The following is a 24,744-nucleotide window of genomic DNA, read 5'->3' on the forward strand; positions in this document are numbered from 1 at the left end:
TAACTGTAAAACAAAAAACTGACAAAATGGTCTCTAAGACAGCTTGTAACTTCTGCTCATCAAGAAAGCAAAGAAAATAAAAAGGCAAACCACTAAATGGGAGAAAATCTATCCTACATGAAAAAGAACTTTTAGACAGAAAAAATAAAGAACTGCTAATGACTAACAAAAGGACAATAATCCAGCTTTAAAAAAGGGCAAAAATTTGAACAGACACTTTGAAAACAAAGATATATAAAAGACCTCTGAAGGCATATGGAGATGGGCCATATCCCTACTCACGAGGGAAATACAAATTAAACCCACGCGGTAAGACACTAATCCAGAGTCATTTAAATCTCTAAAAGTCAAAAGACAATAGCAAATGTTAGCAAGATGATGGAAGGAATGGAACTCACACACCACTAACAGGAAAGTCTGAATTAATCTAACATGGATCCTATTATCCAGCAATTCCACTCAGGGGCATTATCCACGCTGAAGGAAGAGGGATCTTCATAAAATGACTTATTCAGCAAGGATCATAGCAACTTTATTCAAAATGCCCAAATGGAGACAATCCAATGTGCCTCTTAATAGAGCAGATAAACAAACTGCAGTATAAGCACGCCATGGAATAAATAATCCTCAGCTAGTGACACAACAAAAAAATGCATCTCAAAGACAGGATATAGGATGAAAGACACCCACACAAAAGGCATTCACTGTGTGATTCCATCTATATAAATTTAAAAACACATAAGGTGAGAGAAAGCAGACCAATGATTTTTCCCAGGGGTGGAAAAGCAGGATGTGACTAGAAGGTGGCAGGGGAGAATTTGCTGGGAGGACAGAAACGGTCCATACACAGTGCGTATATTTGTTAGAACTTACCAAACTGTACACCTAAGCTCTGTAAAGTTTTTACCTCAAAGAAAATCCCCATACTGTATAAAAAACAGTAAACCAGTATAGTCTTGCTACAAAGTTTTGAAAAAGGTTTTATTACTGATGTTACATCCTCACGAAATTATTTTAATTTCAATTTCTTCCAATCTTTTCAATCTCTTATTTACATGTGGCATGCCATGTGTACATAGAGAAAAATGATACAATTCCATGTGAATTTCAACAACAGCTATGGTTTACTCATTTGAATGTCATGTTGTCAAGGTTAACTTATCAGAACCTGAGAATATATTTTTTTTTTTCTATCCACAGGCTCTCAGCTCACCTTAAACAGTGAACCACTATTAACATCCATTTAAAACACCTTTCTTTTAAGTTACTTTTACTTCTTCAGTTTTGATCAATTTTTGGTAAGGGAGTCAGCTTTGATCTATTTTTTCCTTTATTTGTCTCATGTTTGTCATAAAGCGGTTTTCCAGAAGATATTAGTACATATTTTATATGAACAGAATTACACGATTGTCTTTTTTTCCAGACTGACCTATTTATCAGCCATAAAAGAAATACACAGCTAAGCATCTTCAGGTTAAAGGAGGCTTTAATGACAGTCTTAGGTTTGAATATCTATTCAGTGTTTTACGAGTTACAGGAATTTAGGCTAAATTTTTAATTTCCTTAAGACTTGGTTTCTTCTTAAATAAAAATAGCTGTATTGTTAGCCATTTTGTAGTTTCAGAAAAGGGGGGTAGGAGCCGGGCCCCTGTAGCTAGAAAGGAGGTGCATTGTGTGCAGAGAGTGTAGAAAACAACCCTAAAGCCACACGCAGACAATCCTAGGACATATCAGTGATAAAACACTGTCCCCAGGGGGCAAACTGTCCCCATGGCCTGGCGCCCACAAGATGGCCCAAGACAGCTGGGCTTCCTTGACCCTTTCCAGGTACCCAGCCCCAACCTTGAACCTTTTCCAGGTGCCTGGCCCTGACCCTGACCCTTTCTAGGTGCCTGACCCCGAACTAATGCACATTAATTATTTAACCTGTGAAGCAGACACCACTGCCACCACTTTACAGGGGTGGAAACTGACTGGGAGGCTTCTCAGGAGAGGGGCAGGGGGAGGCCAGAGACAGAGCACCTGTCTCTGAACCGTGAAGCCCCCTCCCTCCCCGTTTCTGAGCTTCCAGGCACTGACCTTCCCGGCCACCGGAAACAGTTGTGAAACGTCGGTCCTCAGGTTTGATTTGCAATAATAGTAGAAGAAATGAAAACAATTAAAAGGGCAGAGCCTCCAGGTCTATCCTTGGGAAAATGAACTACAGTCTAACTCCCCCAAAGTCCAGGAAACAGAGGAGAGCAGCCTTGCCCCAAACAGTGCCTTCAGCTCCCCAAATGTGCCTCGTGTGTGTGTGTGTGTGTGTGTGTGTGTGAATGTCTCTGTGTATCTGTATACATATGTGTGTATATGTGTGTATGATGTATATGTGTGCATGTGTGTACATATGTGTATGCCTATGTGTATATGTATGCATATGTACATATATATGCACTGTGTGTGCATACATGTGTATACGTACTGTGTATATGCGTATGTGTACGTGTGTGTGTGTATGCACGTGCATATTTGTGTATATTCAGGCACTGATGTAAGAGTGTGTGTGTGCATGTGTGCATTGTGTACGTATCTATGTAAGGTGCATGTGTATATGTGTATGCACGTGTGTGCAGATGTGTTGGTGTGTATGTACACACGTGCGTATTTGTGTATGGATGTAGGGGTGTGTGCGTGCATGTGTGTATGTATGTAAGGTGCATGTGTGTATGTTCACACACGTGTGTGTGTACTGGCATGTGCATGTATGTACACACATGCATATTCGTGCATGGATATATGGGTGTGTGCATGCATGTGTGCATGTGTGTGCGTGCATACACACTCCCAGCCCCCTCCCCAGGCACTCTATCAGCAGGCCCAGCCTTTCCTTGCCCTCACTGGCCTCCCTGGGGGGCAGGGGACACGTAATCTGGCCTGGTGCTCTCACTATGGAGAGCTGAGCTGATGAGGGGCAGCAGAAGGGGGCAAACCCCCCTGGGCAGCCCGTGACCAGCAAGTGTGTTTTCAAGGCAGTGAACTTGGGCCTCGGCCATGATGTGTACATGGCTATAAATCAAGCAGTAATTAGACTCTGCAGCATTTAACACAACCCCTCTGCTACCCTCATTTAGCAGCTCTGGATGGGAAAGAAAGGCTGAACGTTCCCATCGAAAATGTAGTGACTGCTCCACTGAGCCTGCGTTCTGCACAACCCCAAGCACCAGACAGTGCTGGAAGGACATTCTCTCAGGGTCCCGCTTCCCTGACAATTCCCTGGGGATGGGGGGCCATCTTTATCACGTTGGAACCCACATTAGCAACCAAAAGCTGGAAAACGCAGCTTTCGTTTGAATAAACTATGCATTAGGAAGAAAATGTAATTAAATAGCAGAAAAGTATTGAAACCTTTGCAAACATGCCCACACATAAGAATCTATGCAAAGGAGCCTCTCATTTGATTTCAGTCAAAGCAAACGCAACCTTCAATGTCAGCTATAAACATGTCATCCTGGGCGATTTATAAGGGAGCCCTCAAGGAGACATGTGAATTATGCCTTCACGAAGATTTTAGTTTTAAACATTATCAAGCCCTATGAAAATGCAATCTGATAGTTAGGATCATACAGAATTGTCAGTGTTCTCTTTTAGTGTGATCTGATGTTTTTATTTTACATTTCCATGCATTATGCTTCTTAAGTTAAATAAGTTTTGATAACCTGTAGAAAATGAAATGGTACTGGAAAGTGTAACAACACGTAAAATTACATTTATTTTAAACCACTGGCTATTTTGTAGATGGCCTTGCCCTGTGAACTTTAGAAAGCTAGAGAGATCCATTACTCCAAAATTATTTCATGATTGAAAATTTTCAGTTTAAAAAAAGCTATATATTTTGGGAGTTCCCGTTGTGGCTCAGCAGGTTAAAAACCCAACTAGCATCCATGAGGATGCAGGTTCAATCTCTAGCCTCACTCAGTGGGTTAAGGATCCAGTGTTGCCGCCAGCTGTGGCCTTGGTCAGAGACGCAGCTCAGATCTGGTGTAACTGTGTGGCTGTGGAGCAGGCCAGCAGTTGCAGCTCTCATTTGACCCTAGCCTGGGAACTTCCATATTCTGCAGGTGTGCCCCTAAAAAAAATAAAAGAAAAGAAAAAAATTTAAAAAGAAAACATTTAAAAGTTATATATTTTGGACCACAGCCTGACAGATTTTTTTTTTTTTTTTTTTTTTTTTGGTAAAGGGCCAGAGAGTGTCTTAGTCTCTGCAGACCCCAAAGCTCTCATCTCAGTTGATGTAGCTTGAAAGTAGCCACAGTTAACACATCCATGTGTGAGTATGGCTGCGTCCCAATAAAACTTTATTTACAAACACAGACAATAGGCTGGATGTTTGCAAATAAACATCATCCAGCATGGGCCAACCTCTGACCGAGGCCAGACTGAAACAGTGTGGAGTTTGGTCTCTAATGAGCAGTGGCAACATACTTCGGAGTGAAAAAAGAACTAAAAAAGCAACCTCTTGTATCCAGGGGTGTAATGTTAGATGTGGCAAACGTTTCTCCTGATTTGGGACGGCGTTAACTTTGATCATGAAACATAAGACTTGAAGGTGCACACAGCGCATGAGCGAGTGTTCAAACTGATCACGGCTGGAAGCAGAGCACATCCCGGGTGTGACTCGAGATGGCCAAAGAAAGTGTTCTACTCACCAGGGAAGGCGTCACCTGACCCGGGCTGGATCTCAGAGGCCCAAGGCACCTGAAAAATAAAACATCACTTCTGTCACTGGGAGCCCAGTGGGATCCCTCCACTCCAAAAGGATGGAGAAACGCTGCTCTAGACACACAACAGGGAAGAGACAAGAACATGACGTGGGCTCAGATGACACAGAAGAATCTGTGCCCATGGGGCTGAGGAACATTAACTCCAACTTGATCTTTAGATCAGGCATGGGGACTACTTAAATGCCAAAAAAGAGCATAACCTCCAGTGGGGGGGAAGAGAGTAAAGAGATGCGGGAGAGAACTGGGAGAAGAATGAACTATTCAAACGAAGCCAGCAGCGCACACCTGCCATCCAGCAGGTCTGGGCAGAGGACCAGCAGGTAGGTGTGCAGCCCAGCTGGACTCCCAGCCCTGGAAGGTGCGGGGTACACGCCGAGATGCTCTCTGTCCTGAGCGACAGGGCCGGCAGGGCTGCCCCAGGCTGGCGCCCTCGTGCCCAAAGGCAAAGCACTCAAAACTCAAACTCTCTGACTTTGCTGCCTGAGTCCTTCCTAGAACAAGAGAGGGTTTGAATAATGACCTCAGGCCCCAGAGATTTTATACCACCATCCGTGGGAATCTTTTTTTAGAAAGTACAACTTTGAGAATGCAGCCATTCGATCCTAGATTAACAGCCCATCTGATAACACGGTATAGAAAAAAAAGAGGGACTGAGAAAGTGCTAAGAAACAAGCATTAATTTTTAAGAAATGTGAATAAATAGGAGTTCCCATTGTGGCTCAGCAGGTTATGAACCTGACTAGTATCAGTGAAGATTTGGGTTCCCTCCCTGGCCTCGCTCAGTGGGTTAAGGATTTGGTGTTGCTGCAAGATGTGGAGCAGGTCATAGAGGCAGCTCGGATCTGGCGTTTCTGTGGATGTGGTGTAGGCCTCAGCTGCAGCTCTGATTCCACCCCTAGCCTGGAAATTTCCATATGCCCTAGGTGGGACTGCAGAAAAATAAAAAAATAAATAAAAGTAAAAAAATAAATAGTCTGAAATAGAAATTTGCAAACTAAAGCTATTATTGGGATACAGACAGACAACCCACAGGTAAGGGGGCTCTTGCTTTCCAAGGACAACTCCTCTCCTGCTGTCAACTCTGACAAGCCTCCAGCTACAAATATCTCAGTAAACGCAGGTTACAAAATGGTCCAGAAACTCCGGTCAGCTGCTCTAATCTTTGCAGTCTCCATCTTTTCCTGTCTACCGAATTCCCAGGGTGTACCTTCCCTTCCTGTGTGTCTGTTTGGTCTTTTGTGTGTAACAAATATGGCACCTATACCCACCTAGCAACAGCTGTCTGCAAATCCCACCTAGAAAACCTCAGCGATTGCTACTGACTGTCCAGTTGTGCAGCTGGGGATGAGGGTGGGTTACAGAGATGCTCTGCTTGCTCCCGAGACCTGAGAAGATATCTCTGTCTGCCCTCAGGAAGAAGGGATCCAGCCCCCTGGGTGCAGACCGCTCCTGGCTGGTCGAGCACCTTCCCAGCAGGAGGTGGCAAGAGGACTTTCACAGGCAGCTCCACTCCCCACCCACCAGGAACCCATATCTCATACTGTACACTGAAACCAAACAGAGCAAATTAAAAGGTGAGCTGAAGTTCCAGAGAAGGAGAAAAAAAATGTTCTGTCAGGCTAAATGTTGAACAAAAGCATATAATAAAACATAAAAGTCACTGAGATAAAATAACCGAAAATATTTTTCTGGAGCACTGAAGCCTGGGTCTGAACCCCTTTTCTCACCTTTGCACAGTCCCTGTCCCAGGGACCAAGTGGCTCTAGGTCCCATATGTGTGCTCACAGCCTCCACGTGTCCATCTCCAGTTCCTCCTCTCCCCTCGTCTCTAGGCTGCCATGTCCAAGGAGACCTCAAGGTCTCCATCTGTTTCTCCCCTTCTCTGCGGCCCTTCGTGGCCTCTGTCTGCATAGGTTCCTGTCGCCATGTAACAAACATCCCACCCACTTACTATCTCACAGATTCTATAAGGCTCAGATGTGGCTCAGTAGGGCCCAGCTCAGGATCAAGTCTCATTGGGCTGTGATTATGGTGTGGTCTGGGCAGCCTTCTTCTAAGAAGCTCAGGGCCTCCTTTGAGTTCCCATGGTTCTTGGTGGAATTCTGTCCTTAAGGCTGGAGCACCAAGGTCCCAGTTCTCCTGCTGGCTGAGAGTGGGGGCCACTTCCCTCTCCTAAAGGCAGCTCACAGCTCCCTGCTCCATGGCCAGCAGGAGAATCTCCTCCATTCTGCCAAGATGGAGTCTTCTACAAGATAACTTAGTAATCACAGCACTGCTATCCATCATCCTCATCATACACTATTAGCCCCACCCACCCACACAGGGGTCACCTTAGAACTCTGCCAACCACACTCTCCAAAATGCTACCTACCCCACCCCCACAACACACACATCCACCCCCTCCCTGCTTTATTTACTGCTATCATACTTCTTTCTTTCTTTCTTTAAGGGCCATGCCCATGGCATATGAAGTTCCCAGGCTAGGGGCCGAATCAGAGCTTCAGCTGCCAGTCTGCACCACAGTCACAGCAATGCTGGATCCAAGCTGCATCTGTGACCTCCACCACAGCTCACTGCAATGCTGGATCCTTAACCCACTAAGCGAGGCCAGGGATCGAACCCAAGTCCTCATGGATCCTAGTTGGGTTTGTAACCTGCTGAGCCACAATGGGAACTCTGCCTCTATCATACTTTTTGCCATTTGAAATAACGGATATTTTATGTATTTATCTTCTGCATTTCTGCCTCATCTCATTGAAATATAAGCCTCAACAGGGCAGAACCTTTTGTCAGCTACTATATCCCAGGCCTGCAGAAGAATACTGCCCAGCTTAGAGCAGCTTATCCACAAATATTTAGTGAATGAGTCAATGATTTACTACATAGGTTTGTCTGAAGAATGCCAGCCTCTCAACATCTCCGATTCCACCACTAAGCACAGATTTCTGTGACTTATTTCTTTCCACTGTAGTTAGTTGCCTTACATCAGAACTTTGTTGAGTCACAAAAGATCAAGCTAAACGTTATTCTTCCCATGGCAGCAAGGCTATACAGTTTTAGTGTATTTACAGTTTTATCAGCCAACTATGCAGTGAAAACTCCACACTGAATATTTGCAAAACCACCACTTTTTAGCTTACGTGAAAACAGATATGTTTAATGTCCGGTTCCCAGGCTCAGAGATGACTTCTGTTTGTTTGTTTTTCGATCTTAAAAAGAATCTTCAGTCCAACAGCGGAGAAACTAGGAAGCAAAAGCCAAGCTCCCTTTGAACACTGACTCCAAGAAAACCACGAGTATGTGACTAAGTCAGTGACTGAAACAAGAGAGAAGTCATTTTGAGGAGCCCTGAACATAACTGTGAAATATAACTCCATGTGAAGTGCACGCTGAGTATCTGTTTCACCCCATTTGTCTCTGATTAGCAATGCTTTTGTAGGGGATAGAAAAAAAAAAGGTATATGCATTTAAAACAAGAGTCATAAACCCCAATGCAATTGCAAGTTCTATAGCAAACTGATGACTTACCTGATGTTCAGCCTAAAAACCACTCCCAAGCGGCCTCCACTGAAAGTAACTGAATGCTACTCAGGGATCACACGTCCTAAAAGGCAGGCAGATTGTCCCTTTCATCTTGTTTAACTTTCCTCACTCTTGTTTATTTTACTAGCACCACTGCTATTAATGCATTTCAAGGAACACAATAAATTCTAAATCTCCCTTGTTAATGATAAATGAGCATTCGTTTCTGCATTCCTGGCTGGTTCCTGCTTCTGGCTTCTCCTCTCTAACCATTTATATAGTTTCCAGGTTAATCTGCCAAAAACAGTGTTTCTGGCAAGTCCCTCCTCTGGTCATCAATTCAGGGCAGCTCCTTATGGCTTCGCTCATCAAGTTCATAGCCCTGGCCTGGCTTGTCAGTTTCCTAACCTGGGTTAGCCTGGGTCAGCCTGGTTTCTCCGTTAACCGCAAGACTCTGACCACTTAACTCCATTCTCATCTGGCCACCACCAGCCTCGAGGTGATGGGCTAAAAGAATACAGATCAATGAATGAGAATCTCTGACACCAAGCCTACACCCTCCTGATTTACAAGGGGGCAGACTGCTTCTCTTTCCCTTAGAAACACAGTAAGGTTAATTAAGAAGCTCCGTAAGACAGTCTTCAGCATCTCAAAGTGAAGGCATCATAAAGGTAAACCAAAAGGATTAAAGAAGCTGGAGTTCCTGCTGTGGCACAGTGGCTAAGAATCCCACTGCAGCAGCTCAGTATGTTCCCCAGCCCTGCACAGTGGGGTAATGGATCCAACACTGCCATGGCTGTGGCGTAGGTTGAAGTTATAGCTTGGATTTGATCCCTGGCCCATGAACTTCCATATGCCAAGACTGTGGCCATAAAAATAAAAAAAATTAAAAAGTATCACAGAGGCAAATCTGGCATTTCCTGAGCATCTTCACTGAGCTCTTTGTGGAGGCAGAATTTCAACTCAGCCCCTGGGTATTCACAGCCCCCAGACAGTAAATGCAGTAGATGAAACTGCTGTGATGAGGAATGTTCTCCAGCACGTTACCTTAGCTAGGAGGACCATCTAGCTGGCTCAATCTCATGGATCCTTTAAAAGCAGAGCATTTTCTGTAGCTGGTCACAGAAGAAGACTTATAGACTATAAGTTGCTGCAATGCTATGAGAGGATTCGGGGCAAAGAACTGTAACGGTTTCTAGAAACTTCTAGAACTGAGGGTGCCCTTTGGCCTCAGTCCTCCCTGCAACCTGAATGAGCTTAGAAACTGATTCCTCCCTGGAGCCTCAATCCAGAACATGGCCTGACCAACACCTGGAGAGTGAGAAAGTCCCAGGGCAGATCCAGCCCACAAGCGCTATGAAGCACCTGTGGCCACAGGACTCTGAGTTGAGAAACAGCTGCCATTTGTGGAAACATCTCGCAGCCAAAGAAAACCAATAGGCTCTCCTCGAAGCCCAGCCTCTGTCTGTTCACATGAGAACATCCTCCCAGCACCTCCAACCAACATCAGTGGCCCTCACAGGCATGCATGTATGGCCAACAGGCAAAAGAGAAAGAAAAGTCCAAGAGACCTCCTAGGAAATCGTGATCCTGCCTGCAAAGCCTGGGACTCTGGGAACAAGCAGAACATACAAATCTGTAAGGACAGTGCTTACTCTAAAGATGGTCATGTATGAGCAATACTTCTCAGCAATGGTAAAATAGGAATCCGCCCTTCCACAAAATTTTACTAATGTTACCATCGATAACAGCATCATAAACATTATAATTTATTCAGTTTTCTGTGACACACAGTAGGAAAAGTGTTCATCTTTTATGCATCAGGAGTAATTGATTATCACCCATACGCAGTATGGTGACTTACTGACTAATTCCAGGGAAGGCTAAGAAAAACATGCCATTTACATATGATTACAAGAAAAAGTAAATATTAGAGGATGTTTGCCCACTGCTTTTCTCAGGAGTGACCATGAGTCACTAAAATGTAAACGTTCTGTGTTTCATTTTGCTTTTACAAGCAATCCTAATTCTAATTATTTTAATATATAGACATTTGTTTCATTTCTACTCCAAGGTGGGCTCTCCGTGAGGCACTAAAAAACATAGATGGTAAGTCAGTCCCTGATTTCTAGTTCCTCAAAGTCTTTTAAGAGCGAGAAACCAGTCTACTAAAAATTGAAACAAGCAATTTCAATCAGCCCAGTATTAGCGGTGCAGGGATTGTATAAGATGCAATGTGGCCCAGGAATTATACAATGTTTGGTGCAATGGTGGTGAGCAAACAATTAACCAAGTGTGTCTGTCTGTCCGTCCATCCATCCTCCCATCCCTCCCTCCCTCCATCCATCCGAGACTATTACCGGTAAACAGAAACATGTGACCTAATGAAGAGCCCTTCTAACATTGGCTGGGTGTCTAACGAATGAAAGAAAACTAGCTGTTCATGAAAATACATCTATCCAGTGTAGTCTGTTTAAATATGAAAGGCAGCTGGCAGTTCTTAATCTGCCACAATTAAGTTTACACATCTCTAATACAATGGTCTGAGTACAATAAAACTTAGGCCATCCATAAACAGGGAACACCATTCTGTTCACTAACCTCTAAAATTTCCCAAATAGGAAGTTATATTAAAACCACATTGACTTCCCAGAAACAGAGTATATAAGAGATTGGGACCTAAATCAAACCAAACATTTCATTCCTGACCCAGCAATGTAAAAAGACAATAATTGTATTCTTGGGGGAAGAGAGTGATTAAAGCAGAAAATAGAGACTGTTATAGTTTAAACACACACACACACACACACACACACACACAGAGTATGTATTAAGCCAGTCTTGCTGGAAGGAAATGAAAGTCTTGATCCTCATCACTCTACCAGGGTTTCTCGTAAGTGAGAAATTTCCCTGTGATAATGCTCGTCTTATTTGGCATTTATTTTTAAAAAGATGAGCTGTGACTTTTCACACAAGCTGTTTTTGAATTCCACCACTTAACATTATTCCTAAAAGAACTTTCTTAAACTCAGTCGTCAGATGTTTAACATCTGCTGTGCGCTAGACAAAGTCAGGGATGCAAAACACAGCGCTTAGAAATAATACGCGTGGAATGAAGGCGCCCACAGAACGCAGTGAAACTGACAAGACGTGACCCTGGCCGTTAAGGAGGTTATACATTAGCTGTAAAGCTTTGGCTAATAAACATGCAAGACATTAAACTGCAATAACGCATGAAGTACCAAGGCGGGGTAGGAGTGAAATATCTGGAACAGGTGATCCCGGAGGACAGGTTTTGTCCCAAAAGGCAGGCATCCCGCCCGGCGGTGAGGTCCCCTAGCCGCTCCGCTACTTAATGTCACACAAGGGGTGGGACAGGGCCTCTGACTTGGTGAAGACCAAGTTTTAGCTACTTTAACTCAGTTACTAACGTGTCATCATTCACTCCTAAGGAAACACCAGAGTCTAAAGACGAGCAGCCTATGCTGATGAAACTTGAAAGGAGGTGCTCAGAGCCAGGCTTGGGGAGGTCCCAGCACAGCACGGAGGAGCCTGGAGCCCATCACAGACGCCGGTGGCCTCAGCGGGGGATGGTGCATTGCATCTCAGTGTCTTGTCTGCCCAAGGGGGCTGATCAAAGGGGCGTGACAGTCTGTACGAAGGGCACCACGGGCCCAGCACTGTGCTAGCGCTTGTGAGGAGCGTCTCACATAAGTCTCACCAGAAGCTTTCAAAGTGGGTGCCTGGAGAACAATCTAGAAGCAATAACAGAACGGTGCCAGCAAGAGAGGATCATGGTGAGGATTCAGGGATAGCAATGACTGTGATCACTAATGTTGTGCTAAGCATATGGAGCTTCATAAAGGGCAAGTGTCACCACCCTTACGTGGCTGAGGGACGAAAAAGGGTGGGGATTTCAAGCAATTAAGAACTTTGCAAAAAGCCTCCTTCAAGATCTTGAGTTGATTAGTACAGCTGAGAAGGGTTCCCAGGAGCAGAGCAGGAATGGCTGGGGAGGAAAACCCGAACTAGACTGCGACCTTCCAAGTCTTTTAGCCCCCGGGTCCAGGGGAGCTGGAGCAAGGTTTGTAGGAATGCAGGTGACTTGGAGACACTATTTCATCAAGATTCACCTACAGTCAGTCCTACTGTACAGCACAGGGAACTGTATCCAGTCTCCTGGGATAGATCATGATGGAAGATAACATGAGACTATAGACACATGACTGGGTCACCTTGCCGTACAGCAGAAATTGGCACCACATTGCAAACCAAACATACTCTAATGAAATTTCTTTTAAAAAAGATTCACTTGGAGGCAACACGAAGAGGAGACAAAAAAAGGGACCCCAAGGGACAGAGGGACTGATCGGAGGCGGCTTCAGTAATACTACGTGGTAAGAGAAGATGAGGTCACCTTGGAATAGGAAAGAAGGAAAAAGGCGAACAGGAAAGAGCCAAAGAACTCAAGTATCTAATGAGCGGAGGCCCAGAGAGGCCGGGTGATTCTCCAGGGTTTTCCAGAGATGGTTCCTTGGTGATGGAAGCTCAGTGGGACCTGGAACAGCTAGGAGGGACGCTGGCTTCACAGGAGGGTGCGGGGAGCCATCTGTGACGTGGCGAATGGGTCTGGAGTGGAGGACTGATGATGTGCATCCAGCAAGTGGCATAAAGGTTGAGACAACTGAGCGGGAAGGGAGTGGAACCAGGAGGGGGTGTGAGAGTCCTGGGTGTGGGTGGGCCCGATGGTGGAGCCTGAGCCCTGGGGCAGCAGCAAGTCATAAGGCCCTGAGGTCTAGGGTAAAAGGAAGGACCCGAATGTGCTCCCAATTTATAAATCAGGATCCAGAGCCTGGAGAGAGTACAAAGCGAGGCAGAGCCCAGGGAGGACAGAGAGCAAGCAAGGTGCAGGATGAGACAGGATGGCACTCAGACAGGCTGGGAGGGTGCAGGTGTCAGGCTCTGAGGCTGAGAAGAGCTAGACAATCACTGAATCTTCTGTCAGTCAATGTCAATACCCCCTTTAAGATAAAAAATATTCAGCACCTCTAAAATACTCCCCACCAAACCTGCCCTAAAGAAACCGCCAAAGCTTCTATTTTTAGCCTCAAATTATGAGCAGATAATTTTCCTGAAAAGAACTTGCAGGTGCTTCTGAAAGGGACTAAGAGAAAAAAAAAAAAAAAAAAAAACCACTGCAAAATACTGTTTTCTAAACAATTCACTGCTGACCGACGGGGATTCACTGCTGACCGACGGGGATCATGAACTATGCTTAAGCTACAGTTTCAGGCTGAGTTGAAGGATTATTAGGCAAAGATTTAGAATGAACACTGAATTTCAACAGCACATATGTAACCCAGCAAATGTGAATCCATTAAGCTTTTATGCTAATAAATGTACCGGAGAAGCTGAAAGAGAGGTAAAAGAAAGCTAAAGTTTGAATGCAGTACTACTTTGACATTAAAAGCATTTCTTTTCAAAATTCTCAAATTGGTAGCCAAGCACACTAATCTCTTACAAGAAGAATCTATTTTTTAAGACACAAAAAATCTCAAAATTCATTCTGCACATTAAACAGCCTCTCCAGTTTTACAAGAGAGCAGTCAGTTACCAAAACAAGTACCAACTGTATAAGAGCCAGAATTCCTCTATTATTGTTTGATAGGAAATTACCGCTTCAAATACTTACTAAGTATTCTGTTTGATTAATGTCAGTTGCAAGGGAAGAGAAAAAGGGAAGTTCCCATCATGGCTCAGTGGAAATAAATCTGACTAGCATCCATGAGGATGCAGGTTCAATCCCTGGCCTTGCTCAGTGGGTTAAGGATCTGACATTGCCGTGACCTGTGGTATAGGTCGCAGATGCAGCTTGGATCCCGCATTGCTGTTGGCTGTGGTGTAAGCCGGCAGCTATAGATTCGATTTGAGCCTTAGCCTGGGAACATCCATATACCACACCCATGGCCCTAAGAACACACACACACACAAAAAAAAAAAAAAAAGAGAGAGAGAGAGAGAGAGAAAGAAAGAAGAGGACACTTACAATCCCATGAGAGAGAAAGAAAGAGAGAAAGAGAGAGAGAGAGAACAAGAGGACACTTACAATCCCCTGAGGTCTCAGGGACTTCTGGTCAACCACAGGACTTCAGTGCCTAGAACCACATCCCAGCACAATGCTAGGTGATGGGAGAAGGAAACACAGTAGCTTCCAGGTCCACCTAGATATATCACAGCCCATGAATACAGTCCCTCATCCTCAAACCTCACTACAGGCATCCTGCACATACACAGACCATGATGCCAACACTCAGCTAATCAATACTGACCTCTTCCTACAGATCGGCGGGGACTCCTGGACTAAGGCAAAAGAACTGTGTCCCCACCCAAAGGTAAAGCAGCTCACTCTTCTTGTGGAGTTTTCACTGTCTTCACTGGAGGGAAATCTACTGCGTTCCCATCTCCCACCTAATTATTTAGGTTCACACAGGCAATGCTATTTCTGTATTGTCTGAAAACGCTCTCTGCCTTTGCCCATATTTTCTCTTCATGACTCTACCATCAACTTTCTTTTGCTTTGAAAGTGAGTTAACATGATGGCTGTCCAACATCAGCTCTAGGAATCTATTACATATATTACACAACAGCCACCTTGGTTTGAGCCATAAGATCTAAGACCCTATGTATTCTAAAGCACATCTTCTTGGGCATCTGTAAAGCCACCTGGTGTTGTATCTTCCACTGGACCACGATCAGCCCAATAAATGGTGAACCCAGAGCCATCCTCTGGCAGAAAGGCACAGTTTGGCATAAGCTCAGAGATGGAGGGTTTAAAGCTCACAAGTGCTTGCCGAACTTGGCATCAATGACCCTTTTATAAAAATGATGCAATCCGAAGACTAAGAAACAGTGCGCAAGAAGGTTTCCTTTGAATGCTCACCGAAGAGGTTCCCAAGATGAACCAGAAAGGAAGCAGGTATATATGTAGAAGTGGCATGAAGGCGTTCTGGTTACCTCAGGTCTGTTCGTGGACAGCTACACACTGAGTGAGAATTCTTGGTATACAGTATAACAGGAAGAACTCAGTAACGGAAGGACGGGGCTTCTGGTTGTATCTGACAGTTGATCCCTGGGCTCCAACAACCTCTCTGCACCTGAGCGTCCTCATCATGAAGTGGGCACTCCAGAACCACCACCAAGCAACAAATGACCTCTGAGAATCTAGAAGGCTGAATTACTATTTTTTTTTTTTTTTGGTCTTTTTTGCCATTTCTTGGGCTGCTCCCGCGGCATATGGAGGTTCCCAGGCTAGGGGTCTAATCGGAGCTGCAGACACCGGCCTACACCAGGGCCACAGCAAGGCCAGATCAGAGCTGCATCTGTGACCTACGCCACAGCTCACGGCAACACTGAATCCTTAATCCACTGAGCAAGGGCAGGGATCGAACCCGCAACCTCATGGTTCCTAGTCGGATTCGTTAACCACTGAGCCACGACAGGAACTCCCTGAATTACTATTATTTTAAAGTCCATACTTGTGTGTTAATATATACTAAAGACTATATATTAGACTATATATTCTGACAATTTAATTGCATAAAACACCAAAATTCAACTATAGTTAATCTGATGCCAGTAACTTGGTCATCAGGCCCTAATGGTATCCGATTTTACTTTTCTTATGTGAATACAGTGCTCTTAGTGGAAAGAAATAGCCTCTTTAAAGGAAGGTCTGCCTTTTGGTATCATGATCGGAATATAACTGCTTTTCGTTTCCTAAGATGAAAATCCTCCTTGGCTTATGTGCCCTGCCAGCACAATGCTTTGCACAGGGGGCTGATAAACTGCGGTTAAGAGATGAAAGCTGAATTTCACTGAGAGGAGTGAAGCTGTTCATGGAATAGGCAAGCCCCAGGCCTCCCGGGCACAGAGAGCGCCCAGGCAGGTCAGGTCATTCCCTGAGTGACTGCTTGTCAAGCACCCACTGGGGGTCAGACACCGCTCCAGACCCTGCAGACAGAGCAGTCAATGAACACACAGGACTCCCTGCCCTCAAGGAGAGTCCTTCCTCCCAGCTCTGCCTGTCAACTTTCTAACTGAAGATGGACAGTGTGAGCATGCTGTCACAGGGACACACGGTAGCCGTGATGACAGTGACACACCCAGTGCTGCTCTGAACCATCGAGAACACGTTCCGGTGTGCCCTGAACCACAAACACGGTACCCCCAGTGCCAGGCCTCCTCCTTCGAGAAGTGTGTCTGCACAGAGCTGCACGCACGACTCACCCTCGGAGGAGGATTAAGTTCATTTCACTAACTTTTATTTTTATTTATTTATTTTGGCTGTGCCCATGGCATGTGGAACTTCCTGGGCCAGGGATTGAGCTTCCACCACAGCAGCAACAGTGCTGGATCCTTAACCTACTAGGCCACCAGGGAACTCCTCGCTTTGCTCATTTTTTTTTTCTTTTTCTAGTTTTTTTCTTTTTTTTTTTTTTAGGGCCACACCCGTGGTCTATGGAAGTTCCCAGGCTAGGGGTAGAATCGGAGCTGCAGCTGCTGGCCTACACCACAGCCACAGCAACACCAGATTCGAGCAGCATCTGCGACCTACACCACAGCCACAGCAACACCAGATCCTTAACCCACTGAGTGGGGCCAAGGATCAAACCTTTCTCATGGATACTAGTTGGGTTTGTAACCTGATGAGCCACAACGGGAACTCCTAATAAAATGTCTTAGGAATTTTTTAGGGCTTCTTATTTTAGCCAGTTAATTCATTATCTCCTAAAATGAAATAGTATAAATGCTATATGACCTATTTAATATTGAGCATATTCAATTGATAAAGCAGTTTGTGGGCTTTGTTTCAATTCAAATGCACAGTCTTTTATTCTTGTTTTACGAGAATTTCCAAACGCTTCCAGATTTTAACTGCAACTGGCATTTAACGAAAGAGTATCTATGAATCCCTACATTCCAATGTGTGAGTGAGTTCTGTTGGCCTGAAGTGAAATGACGGCCAAAACATTTCCAACTGGCTTTTATTTTGTGAGTCTATTGCGTGAGGTCTATAATTTGCAAAATTATTGAGTTGATTATTTTGTAAGCGTAATACCCTCAGCCTGGCCGACCCCATCTGCATTAGAAATCAGCACAGGGACTTATTTCAATTCTCCTGTAGCAGTTCCAGCAATTTTCCTTTCCTGGTAGCTACTGTTTTCGTATAGGAGGTTCAGCATACAGAAGTTTGCTGTATGTGGAGTTCCCACAATGGCAAAGAGGGTTAAGAATCTGACTACAGTGTCTCGAGTTACACAGAGGTGTGAGTTCGACCCTCAGCCTGGTGCAGGTGGTTAAAAGATCCAGCATTGCCACGCCTATGGTGCAGGTTGCAGCTGCAGCTCAGATTCAATCCCTGGCCCTAGAATTTTCATATGTCATGGGTGGGGCCATGAAAACAAGAAGCTGGATGCATAAAATATTTTTTTCTCTTATACATTTTCAAAGGGAGTTCTGATGCACTAAGGTGAGCTTATAAAGCATGAACTCTTAACACAGGTACATATTCATTTTTCTCTCTGTTCACAGAAGATTTCTAAACAAGGCTAGCAGTTTAGGAAAGGCTGTGTGGATATACAGTGGCCCAGGCTGCACACTGCACAACCTGGGAGATGTCTGGACCATGGTGGTCCACCGTCCTTACTGCACACTATTCACTCCAGTAAGTGCACGTGGTACTCTGCCAGCCCACGTGTCTCCAGGTGCACCCCACGGCTGCTGCAGAAGGCAGTTCCCAAACAAGGTCTTCATGCAAGTCCCCAACATATGTCAGGACAGAAGAAGAGTATCCATCTGCTCAGACACCTCCCATGAAAGGGCACATGCACATTCACACAGTCAAACATAAAAGGGAATCAGGGAGCAGTATATGAATTTTCTAGAGAAACAGCACAGTAGCATTTCAGAGAATGGAATACTAGAGCCAGTCTGACTGGGTTCAAATCCTATGTCACTTCTTATTAGCTCTGTAACCTGGACAAGCCAGCTCACCTCCCTGCGCCTTAGCTGCCTAACCTATAAAATGGGGATAACAGCAGACTCTACGCCAGAGCCGTGATGAGGATTAAATGAAGCGATCCGTGTAAAGAGCTAGAACAGGGCCTGGCAACAGGAACCACTACTGAAGGGTTCGATGTGGTGTTAGTATTGCTGGGTAAGAAAATCAAAGCAGAAAGAGATTAAATAATTTGTTGTGGGTTTAAGAATTAGTCGGTGATTTATTCCAGAATGAAAATGAAAGCCCTTGATTTACAAGAAAGAATTTTCCTGCAACCACACGTTCTACAGTCCAACTTTCTGAAAAGGTAAAATCCCATGATTTGAAGTAATACTTAGGTCTCACAAGCAAATGCCTATGTACTTCAGGGCTCCAATGATGACACGGGTCCTCCCTGAAGGGCCACCTGGGCTGACATTTACTGGCGTTACTGGCGGCCTCTCCTCGGGGGAGGGCCCCGGTGTACATAGTCACTGTCAATGAGACTTTACATTCTAGAAGAGAGAGAGAGGGATATCAACAATCCCTCACGTCTTGCCCCTGTGAGGTACCTGCTGCTTTCATTCATGTTCTTTAAATATCGGCTGATTCCAGCGCGTTCCTCTCACACCTTGGAAAACCAGCTCAATCATTTCAGCAGCTGCCTGGTGCTCTGAGGGCGCCAGGCTTCTTTCCACAGCATGAAGAGGGACAGCCAGAAATCACAAGAGGTCCTGGCAGGTGAACAAGTCGATGCTTTTGATCTACTTCAAATTGGAAACAAGGACCTGGGGAGATCTAGTAAGTGACTGTGATACAGATTACAGCTCTTAGGTGGTGGAGAGCAGCATGCACAGGAAGCAGGTTTCCCTGGCACCTCCATCAGGCTCCGTCTTCCTAGTGCACCTTCACCTGCACTAGGAGAGGGCAGTCCACCCGCAGACCTGCACAGACAGCGCTCACACTACCCAACCTCACCAGAACCTTCCAGAGCACCCAGCTCTGAGACTGACCTCCGGGGGCAGTGTTAACTTGACCTAACTAGCTCCCCCAGATGAAGAAATGAGATAGGGAGATTCCACCGGACAAAATTTAAATCTGCACAGCAAAAAAAATCCAAGTATAGAAGTCCGAATAAGCTCAGACCAGGTATGCTTTGTAAAACTGTCTACATACAAGGCAGACACAAAGCAATGGGTCACCCAGTATCATCGCCAAGTGACATTAACATTTCACCCACTATTCTCATCCCTGTTGCCCTAAGCTAGAAAATCAGGAAAAAGCACCCAAACCCTGTTTCTCAACAGCTTAATAAAAATGCATATGTTCTATTTTTAAATCAATGAACATCTGTGATTTTCAAATATCGTCATCATAAATGTAATTAGTGTAATATCCTGGATCAAACACCCAGTATGGTGTCTAGAAAGAAGGAATAACATTATTTTCAGTCTAAAGTATTACTTGTTCTTACTGCCTGATTATAACAGTCAAATCAAAAAAGGTGTCTTGTGGAAGCAGAGAAATCAGAATCAATCTCTCTTCATGATAAACATGAGGAAACGAAGGCTTGGAGAGTTTATACAGTTTATATGAGGCCAATTCCTACCAAGGGCTGAAGCTAGACCCCTGCTTATTCCATATAGGACCCAGGTACCAGGAAATCAGTTCCATTTTTAGTGCTGCCTCCTGACCTTCAGCAGAGGTCAGCTGTCCATCAAGCACATGGAGGTCAGGTCACTACAGGGTCGTTGAGTCCTACTGCTGCAACTGAGAGTGGCAGTCCATGCACTAGTTTAGGAAATGTCCTCACTCACCAGGAGGTTCACACCAAGAAGTGTTGTTGACCTAAATTCCGCCAATCAGTGCAGCACAAAATCTCAAGGCCACATGTTTGTGACAGCTGAGAAGCAAATTCACTACCAGGTAATGCCCCCACCTTTGCTGCCAGCAGCAGGCCTCCCCAGTTACAGCACATCTGCTGTGACTTCCTTTGATGGCAGCTCCCCTCAAATAGGCAGAAGCTACAGACCAATGACAAGTCACCATGTGGGAAGAGGAGACAGTCACAAAAGGACACTTACACATGTGGTGGTGGAAATATTACCACCACTTAAGTGATGGGGACCACTGCATACCTGATCATGAGAGGACCTTCTAAGTTTTGATAAAAGGGCAGACTAGGAGAAGAGTGGGAAATAGCACCATGTTTTAGATTAAAGGGTGGTCCTATTTCTTGCTAAAATGAACATTTCCACTTTATCCGTGTGGTTAAGTCACTGTGCCATGCCCCAGCAGTTAAGATTTTATTTCTAAATCCCTCTTTAAAAAAGCAAAACCAAAAATGTGCACATTTGTCACTAAAGTTTACTTTCCCAATAAACCATATGCCAATGATGTTGCTGAAATAAAGATGGTCGAGAAAGGAAAAAGCGTAAGTGGGCATTTAAAGCCTCATTGAAACTGAGTTTACAGAATGCTGTCCTGATCTGGGCAGAGACCACCAGGTCCTGCTCCTCTAGGTGTGTGCACATGAGCTTCTCTCTGCAAGCATTCCTTCGAATACTGGTAAAGTAAAATGTTCCAAGAAAGCAAACTGCTTTTTCTTGCTAGACAGTCAATTAAATTGTCACAGAACACAGACAAATTCGCTTTGGGGACAATCATGTATGCCCAAATCAAGACAAAAAAAAAAAAAAATGAATGTTTTGCAGGAAAAGAAAATGTAGGGAGACAACCCAAGGGGGAACTGAGACAGGTCACGTAAAAGGCGACCTTTGGTGAAGAAGACCAGCTTCTCTCCGGGCCACTCAGGCCACCCTAGAAGGCAAAACAGGGCCCAGCTCTGAAATTCCTGATGTGTTCCCCACTGCCCGGTGGACAGGCCTGGCTCCTCACAGTCCACCACACAGAGATAACATAATTACTATTTCCAACCGGTGCAAAAGAGTTCCAAGGAGAAAAATGCAAGACCATGAAAATTCAATGCGGAGTTCCCTTGTGGTACAACAGGTTAAGGATCAGGCATCATCACTGCAGCAGCTTGGGTCACTGCCATGGCGCAGGTTTAATCCCCGATCCCTGGCCTGAGAACTTCCACATGCCTTGGGTGTGGCCTCCCCAAGAAGAAAGAAAACTCAATGCAACCCCACATTGATATGACTTTTTCCAGGGATGGTGAGGTGCAAAGACAGCAAGAAGCTGGTGACATAGGTTTTTGTGCTCATGGGGACCCTCGGCTCCCTGCAACCAGCAAAGGCTCAGGCAGGTGTTGAACATATCACTTTTTTGGGGGGGTGCTTTTTTAGGGCGGCACTCGAGGCATATGGAAGTTCCCAGACTAGGGGTTGAATCGGAGCTACAGCTGCTGGCCTGCACCACAGCCACATCAACACCAGATAATGAGCCATGTCTTCATCCTACCCCATGGCAACATTGGATCCTTAACCCACTGAGTGGGGCCAGGGATCGAACCTGCATCTCATGGATCCTAGTCATTTTTGTTACTGCTGAGCCACAACAGGAACTCCTGAATACATCATTTTCTCTCAAATTCAGAATGACCCAAGCCTCTGCCTTTTTAACACATGGAGGTGAGGCGGCTTGCACAAGGAGTTATCTCGCAAGGTTCCCAGGGCTTTTCTTTCCTTCCCAAAGCAGGGCCAGCGAGGAGGGGTCCTTGGATTGTTAACACAGGCAGGTTAGCTGTGTTACTGAACAGAACATGAGAACAAAATATGAGTCCACTTGCCCAAGGAACAGCAAAGCCAATCTACCAACACTAGGCTGTGGTGAAGGAAAGCACAGCGTTTATTCCAAAGCCACATCAGGAGAACAGGCAGCTTGGGCTTAAAAGACTTGAACCTCTGCATGGCTTTCAGGAAAGGGTTTTTAAAGGCAGGATGAGGAAGAGGCTCACAGGGTGTGGGATCAGCTCCCGAGCAATTCTCTAGTGGGTTGGTGGTGAAGTGACAGGGTGATGTTTTAGGAATCTCAGTTATCAACTTTCTGGCTTCAACCAGTCTGGGGCCTGCCTGTTGGAGCTCAGCATGTGGTTAACTTCTACCTGGTAGGGGCCTTAGGATCTGCAAAACAGCTCAAGGATGTGGCTCAGGATATTATCTGTAGCCCTTGAGTAGGAACTAAAGGTCCTTGACTTTGTTTTATGCCTAAACTATTCTTACTTTGTTTTGCTTGTCTGCTTTCCTTTGTTTCTGCATTTTTTTGACCTTCTCTGATTAAATCTGTTCTTTGGAACACAGGGAAATCCCAGGAGGCAAAAGCTTTTGTATGAACCATAGGTGTGGGGGGGTATGGAGGTTTCTGTCATGGGGGCAGACCCCTTAGGTCCTGCTCAGTTTCAACAGGAAACTAATCCCAGGCATGGCAGGCAATACCCTGCAGGAGCCCTCAAAAGGACAAGGGGAAACACCGGTTCACAAACTAATGCAGGGTTGATGGGCTTTCCTCAGCTGCCTCATGGAATGTGAATCAAAAAGCTTGGTGGTCCTATCAGACGTAAAAATGTATAGACACAAAGGATCAGGTAACAACTCTGGCAGATTAACTGTACTTCTTGAGGGCAGAAGCCCTGCCTTCTCATGTGGCACCATGGATGCTCAGGACACGTCTGTCAAGTGAACTATTAAAGGAACAGATGTGAGGAGTTCCCTGGTGGCCTAATGGTTAAGGAGATGGCATTGTTGCTGCTTTGGTGAGGGTTCGATCCCTGGCCTGGGAACTCCCACATACCATGAGCACGGCCGAAAAAAAAAAAGGAGCAGATGCAACCACATGGCCACTTAGGAAACTCCTGGTTAACGGCTCTGCCCCCAGAACGCCAAGGGAAAGCAAAGCCATCCTTGCTGGTGTTCATACTGAAAGCTGATACTTTTAATATGATTTAATAGACTAGTTACTTTCTGTAAATATTTTAATTACATGAAGAATACCTATATTAATAATAGAAAAAGACATCTTTACTGCATCCTTATAAAGATATGAAATGAAGGTACTGTAAAATGGTCTCAATGTTCTCCTCTGTAAAACAAAGAGTTAAAGTTAAACCTGCAACATCTCCCTCTTAAACACTCCAGGATTTCATCTGGAAAATACAACTCAGTTCTGAGTAAACACACCAGACATCAGGAAGGACCTGGGGTTGATGATAGGCATAAGGGCAGCTTTGCCACCTGGTCCAGAGCGAGCAACACCTGAGATTTAAAATTTCACTGGAAAAGGGTTACAACCCATTTATATCACCAGCAATCGTGCACACAGAGAAGAATGACATGTTTTTGCAAGAGGTAGAATCAACCTCTTAGAAGTACCTTTTGAAGATTTAAAAACAAAAACTGGGTGAGTTACCAAGGCGGAACAATCTAGAATTCACTGGGACCCATACGCCCTGCACCTCAAACCCAGACAGGGCCTGCCTGTGTCACGTTTTGGCAATGCCTGTCTGCTCAGGTGATAACAGAGACCAAAGAATGAAGAGCATCCTCTGAGATGAAATGCAAACTGCAGGTGGACACAGGGGTGGGACAACAAGACAAAGAGGCTTGGTGGCCCTGGTGGCAGTGAGAATGAGAGAAGAGAAACAGCTCCTTTCCAATTCTAATTTATTTAGGAAGCAAGTCAGAAAATGTAGCCAAGAACCATACTCACTGAAAAGAGATGCTGGAAGTTCCTGTGTGACGCAGCGGGTTAAGGATCCAGTGTCCCTGCAGCTGTGGCTCAGGTTCAATCCCTAGCCTGGAAATTTCCACATGCTGTGGGCACAGTCAAAAAAAAAAAAAAAAAAAAAAAAAAGGAAAGAGATGCTACTAAAAGAATTTAAAAGACTTTATACAGCTTAAAATGAAATTTCATCTGAATGACTAAAGTGTGTACCTTAAATGGGAAACATTTTCAATCAATATAATAGACCAAGTTTCCTTGAGAGAAGGAAAGCCAAATTACACATTTGTGTACAAAAACCCAAAAAAGTGTTAAGTGCTGTGTTTTCTTTCTTTTTTTTTTTTTTTAAAGAATCACATGTAATGTATAGAATCATTTACTATAGAAAACAGGCTTCGTGGAAGATAACTCTGAGCCTAGGAATACAGGTGAATTGGGGGAAAATTTTTTTAACATACTTGTTCCTTAATGCAGTGATTACACAAGAGATCTACCAATTAACTTCATGATCTCAAAAACCCCTCAAAAACCCAAAACCAACCATCAGATGTTTTTCTCCTTTAAGCAATAAAACAAGGTAAAAATAGATAAATAAAAGTATGGTTGAGTATTAATCAGGGAAACCCAATCCAGGAAAATCTAATTACAGAAATTCAAAGACACAGTACTTGGAAAAGAAGAATTCAAATTCTTAGGTATTAAAGGGTTTGAAGAAGCATATCTCATTACATATCAGAAAAATCC

General features: G+C 44.7%; 1 protein-coding gene across 3 annotated transcripts in view; it reads right to left on the reverse strand.

Moving 5' to 3' along the window:
- The window catches only part of FAM110B (family with sequence similarity 110 member B), a 134,536-nt gene that overhangs the window by 75,842 nt on the left and 33,950 nt on the right, over positions 1-24,744 (reverse strand). For all 3 annotated transcript variants that reach the window (XM_013988070.2, XM_001925806.5, XM_021089349.1), the window contains exon 3: positions 4,686-4,734. The gene's annotated coding sequence lies outside the window, so the exon portion shown is untranslated. The remainder of the gene's footprint in view (positions 1-4,685; positions 4,735-24,744) is intronic.

Source organism: Sus scrofa, chromosome 4, assembly GCF_000003025.6.
Source record: "Sus scrofa isolate TJ Tabasco breed Duroc chromosome 4, Sscrofa11.1, whole genome shotgun sequence".
NCBI lineage: Eukaryota > Metazoa > Chordata > Mammalia > Artiodactyla > Suidae > Sus > Sus scrofa.